Below are 5,942 nucleotides of genomic sequence, written 5' to 3' on the forward strand. Positions count from 1 at the left end.
TCCCACCTACTTTGTAATTTAAAAAAAAAATTTGTGGACTCCAACATTTTGACAAAATTAATTTCAGGGGTAAACCAAAAGTCTCTCCATTTTCTCAATTTAACATATTCTGGGATATTTTTGAATGCTTTTGAAGAATACTTTCAAACCTTAAACACATTATCCAACGAAAAATCTACACAGTAAAAGAAGCATAAATCTGAACAAGACCGAAAATTTTTAAACTCCACCTTGTTATTCAGACCCCCACTTTTATTAGATTTTGCAATATTTTATCATAATTTATAATATACTTGGGACCTAGAGTAGTCGAAAATGAAGGTTTTTAAGCCCTTTTCAGAAAAAATTCATAAAATGGGAGGGGGTCTTATAAAATTATATTACAGTGATATTTTCCAAAAATATGACCCACAATCTCACTCCAGTCCTCAGTTTAGTTGTTCACTTATTAGACTGAGGTTATTGTGATATACAACACGTGATGGTACAGTATTGTTAATCACTTGAAGATGGTACAGATTGACTCTTACAATTAAGCATTAAAGAGTACAAGAATACCTTCTATCATTCAGCAACCAATTATTGCAATGAAAATATTACCAAGTTATTATTTTCGAAGTTGAAACGAACTACCACATGAAGCATATAAATATCTTGATTGCATGGCAGCAACATACATTTTTGTTTTGCAGCATCGTTTTTCAAGTGCATTTCAAAATCAGCCAGTAACTGTCCTTACGTCATGACCCTAATAAAACAAATAGAAATTGAATCAGTATTGAAATCCAGGCATACAAAATGGTGTATTATAACTAAAAGAGGTTTGTAAAATTGTTGATAAGTTATTTACAGCTTTCAGTAGACTATAGTAGAAAGACCCTTTAGTAAGACAAATTATTCAGATTGTTTCTATTTCTAAAGAGTTCCAAAAAAGGTTACAAAAACCTATTTTCAAAAATATTTTGAACTAAGGTCAAGACTTTGTGTACTGTAACAAAATTTTAGCTTCTTTTGATGTACAATGGAATAGTATCATCAATAGTCTTGTATTACTGGATGATATTACAAAAAATACTTACCGTGTTGTATTTTGTTCCTTGTTCAATGGATAAAATGAATCTATTTTCAATGAAATCCCCAAAACTTCAATGGCTCAATGTCGACACACATTCAATGTATCCTATAAACATGAAAGTTTTATGAAAATTTGACACACTGTAAAGCTTGCCACCTCAGAGTTTAAAAAGTAATTTCTCTGTTCTACACATTTTTTATAAGCAATCAGGCTGCTAAGGCTTGAGGCCTCAAATTTGTCAATTATTTTCCACTATCTCGAAAAGTGACAGCTGCTTTAGATGATCCAACCATGGCAAACTATAGCCCTTTGACCCAATACACATAAATATGGTATAATATTATGGGTATTCAAAGCAATTTTTTCAGAAAATGGACCAGAATGCTAAGTAACCCTAGGCCTGACCAGAAAATTGGAGTTGCTTATTAAAAAATGTGTATTTAATCATGTCATCTTTTTCAGTTCCATAGCAAAAACAAAAACGTCAACATTTCTTTGTTTTTAGACTAAAAAAGGTCTAAAAGACCTACATCATTTTTTACTTCAACCATGTTATGACAAAATCTTCATTAATTCTAACAGGGAAGTCAGAATAAGAATTTTCCAAAATAAAATGATCGGACAGCTTGCATTCCAACCAACCAACTGTTATTTTATCTCCTGAAAATGGAAAGACAACTAGTTAAAACAAAAGTGACCAGCTTTGGTCCAGGGGGATCAAGCAGTTAGTACAAGACTTCATCCCAGTTGGTACCTGGTGGTGTGTTATGTGAATTTGATTTCCTTACAAAAATCTTAAAATTGGTTTGCGGGTTGTCAGAGAAATTTATTATCTAAAATATTTCCTAAAATGTTGTAATCTCCTATTGAAAGATGAAAAATTCAAAGGTTCTAAAGGGACCAGATATTATTTTATCTGATTATATTCTTTTTATCTGTCACTGTAACGGTCGAAAACCTACTTTCAAGGGTCTGCTTCAAGCCGGCAGGGATGTGCTGTTGGAGTTTGAAAAGTGGACCCTGTGAGATATGAATTTTTGGCAAAATTGGGACTCTCTGTCAGAACAAAAAATTGAAAATTTTTCCCATTTTCACCCTGAAAAGTGGCAAAAATTAATAAAAGTAGATGAAAAATTAAAAGATTTTCTGTTTTCCACCCTAAAGATTGTCCAAAATAATCAAAAATCTAAATTTTTGGGAACCTGTCATATACCGTGAGATTGGGCAACTTGCATCAGTGGAGGCTAACATGCATAGCTCTCGAATGATTGACCTGGCTGGTTGGTCATTAAAATACAACATTAAATCAAAACAAAAATGGTAGAGTACTACTACTAGCAGAGCTGCGTAGTTCATTTGTTTTGAAATTTTTCTGATTTAATTGGTCAGCCGTCTGATGGCTATGGAGCCTAAAAATGGGACCCTGTCACCAGCAGCGAAACATACCCAATTTTGCCTAAGTGCCTCCCCCTGGGAGGCTAATACCCTGAAGTTTTTCAAAAGTAAATTGTTGTGGAAAATCCACATTGTCCACTGGAGGTTAACAGACTATAACTGGAACTGCCCATAGCTTTGAAAAGCTGTGGTGTAGCCATGTGTATGTATAGTCATACAGACACATACCACACTTCAATCATACTTTTTGTGTCAAGACTGGACACAAAAAGTATGATTGAAGTGTGGTTGATGATTAGAAATATATAACAAGGAGCTCACCTTAGCATCTTTTGATTCCCATTTCATATCTTTAGAATAAAGTTTCCATTTGCACTGCATTTTGGCTTGCTTTGGTTTGCTGTCTTCCTCATCACACAAACACTGCCTTCCACTCCACAACTTCCAGTTTCAAAAGAAATTTGCCGGCAATCATAAATCATAACATTCGAAAATAATCTAAGTTTTTTTCCGGGGGTTTGCAAAAGTACTTCCAATGATGTGGATATTATATTTACAGTATTTAACCGTAAACTGTGTATGTAATACACTTAGAACTATTTCATTTTACAAGAAATTTAGATATTTTAGTATCTTCTTGTGTTTTAAACGTCAAAAATTATGCTTCAGATAGTCTTTTTGATCCCCGGTATTCATCAGTGCGGACTTTGGTTCGTAAACGTTTTGGCGCGTCCTTCTTTCAGCAACATGGAAAAACCAAGAGAAGTTCATCTTTCGAGAAGTTGAAAGACGTCGAAATACGATTCGAAATACGATGAGCGTCGAAATTTTTGCTTTTTTTATAAGAAGAACCAGAAAATTTTGGCTCAGGCTGGGCTGTCTGGACGGCCTGGACTTCTTAATTTTTCGAGGTTTTTAGGCTTAAATGTTCTTACGATTAGTTTTTTTCCTTAAGAAATTAAAATGGCTTAAAATCTATTAAAATTAAAACCCATTAAAATCAGCAAACTCGTGTTCTTTTAAAATTGTTCCTATAAAAAGCGTGTATTTAAAAAATATTAAACATTAAACATTAAACGTAAAAGTGTAAAAGTTCGCCTTTCGAAAAGTTGGAAGACGTCGATATACGAGTTTTAGACATCTTTTTGAAAAATTGAAAGTTTCTATTTCGAAACTTTTGAAAGACAGAGAAGTTCATCTTTCGAAAAGTTGAAAGACGTCGATAAACGACTTTTCAACATCTTTTTGAAAAATTGAAAGTTTCTATTTCGAAACTTTTGAAAGACAGAGAAGTTCATCTTTCGAAAAGTTGAAAGACGTCGATAAACGACTTTTCAACATCTTTTTGAAAAATTGAAAGTTCATATTTCAAAACTTTTGAAATACAGAGAAGTTCGTCTTTCGAAAAATAGAAAGTTGTTGGAAGATGAATTTTCAACAAAATTCAACAAACTTGTAAGTTCGTCTTTCCAAATCTTGGAAAAATAGAGAAGTTCATCTTCCTAAAAGTCGAAAGACATCGAAAGATGAGCTTCCAATATCTTTCAACAAATTTGAAACTTCATCTTTCGAAAATTTTGGAAATTTGTTGAAAGTTGATCTTCTCGACATCTTTCGAAAATGGAAAGACAAGATTTCGCCCAGTGAGTGCTAAATCAAGACTGTACTTAAAATGAAGTAAGAATTTCTAATTTTGAAAACCCGACTACACATGAGAGAGCTACATCAAGATTGTACTTAAAATGTAATAAAAATTTCTAAATTTTGAAAACTCAATTACAGTAGAGCTACCTCAAGACTGTACTTAAAATGAAGTAAGAATTTCTAATTTTGAAAACTGAATTACAGTAGAGCTACCTCAAGACTGTACTTAGGTTGTAATAAAAATTTCTAAATTTTGAAAACCCGACTACACATGAGAGAGCTACCTCAAGACTGTACTTAAAATGTAATAAAAATTTCTAAATTATGAAAACTCAACTGAATTCCACGAGAGTGCTACATCCAGACTGTACTTAAGCTGTAATAGAAATTTCAAAATTTTGAAAACTGAATTACATGAGAGTGCTACATCGAGACTGTACTTAAGCTGTAATATAAATTTCAAAATTCTGAAAACTGAATTACATGATAGTGCTACATCCAGACTGTACTTAAAATGAAGTAAGAATTTCTAATTTTGAAAACTGAATTACAGTAGAGCTACATCAAGACTGTACTTAAAATGAAGTAAGAATTTCTAAGTTTTGAAAACTCAATTAGAGTAGAGCTACATCAAGACTGTACTTAAAATGAAAAAAGAATTTCTAATTTTGAAAACTGAATTACAGTAGAGCTACCTCAAGACTGTACTTAGGTTGTAATAAAAATTTCTAAATTTTGAAAACCCGACTACACATGAGAGAGCTACATCAAGACTGTACTTAAAATGTAATAAAAATTTCTAAATTTGAAAACTCAATTACAGTAGAGCTACCTCAAGACTGTACTTAGGTTGTAATAAAAATTTCTAAATTTTGAAAACCCGACTACACATGAGAGAGCTACATCAAGACTGTACTTAAAATGTAATAAAAATTTCTAAAATTTGAAAACTCAATTACAGTAGAGCTACCTCAAGACTGTACTTAGGTTGTAATAAAAATCTTTAAATTTTGAAAACTGAATTACAGTAAAGCTACATCAAGACTGTACTTTATTTGTTATAAAAATTTCTAAATTTTGAAAACTGAATTACATGAGAGTGCTACATCAAGACTGTACTTAAAATGAAGTAAGAATTTCTAATTTTGAAAACTGAATTACAGTAGAGCTACATCAAGACTGTTCTTAAAATGTAATAAAAATTTCTAAATCTTGAAAACTCAATTACAGTAGAGCTACATCAAGACTGTACTTAAAATGAAGTAAGAATTTCTAATTTTGAAAACTGAATTACAGTAATGCTAAATCAAGACTGTACTTAAAATGTAATAAAATTTCTAAATTTGAAAACTCAATTACAGTAGAGCTACCTCAAGACTGTACTTAGGTTGTAATAAAAATTTCTAAATTTTGAAAACTGAATTACATGAGAGTGCTACATCGAGACTGTAATTAAGCTGTAATATAAATTTCAAAATTTTGAAAACTGAATTACATGATAGTGCTACATCCAGACTGTACTTAAAATGAAGTAAGAATTTCTAAATTTTGAAAACCCGACTACACATGAGAGAGCTACATCAAGACTGTTCTTAAAATGTAATAAAAATTTCTAAATTTTGAAAAATCAATTACAGTAGAGCTACATCAATACTGTACTTAAAATGTAATAAAAATTTCTAAATTTGAAAACTCAATTACAGTAGAGCTACCTCAAGACTGTACTTAAAATATAATAAAAATTTTTAAATTTGAAAACTCAACAGTACAGCTACATCAAGACTGTACTTTAGTTGTTATAAAAATTTCTAAATTTTGAAAACTGAAT

The 5,942-nt window shown here is 31.3% G+C and overlaps 1 long non-coding RNA gene across 1 annotated transcript; it reads right to left on the reverse strand.

Annotated features, from left to right (window-relative positions):
* Positions 1–214: 214 nt before the first annotated feature.
* Positions 215–2,914, reverse strand: LOC136816654 (uncharacterized). Its single transcript, XR_010847954.1, has 3 exons — positions 2,792–2,914; positions 1,080–1,180; positions 215–748 (listed from the first exon to the last, which is right to left on the reverse strand). It is a non-coding gene; the product is annotated as an uncharacterized lncRNA (long non-coding RNA).
* Positions 2,915–5,942: the final 3,028 nt, after the last annotated feature.

The sequence above is a fragment of the Clytia hemisphaerica genome, unplaced genomic scaffold, assembly GCF_902728285.1.
Source record: "Clytia hemisphaerica strain Z4C2 unplaced genomic scaffold, Clytia hemisphaerica genome assembly, whole genome shotgun sequence".
Taxonomy (NCBI): Eukaryota; Metazoa; Cnidaria; class Hydrozoa; order Leptothecata; family Clytiidae; genus Clytia; species Clytia hemisphaerica.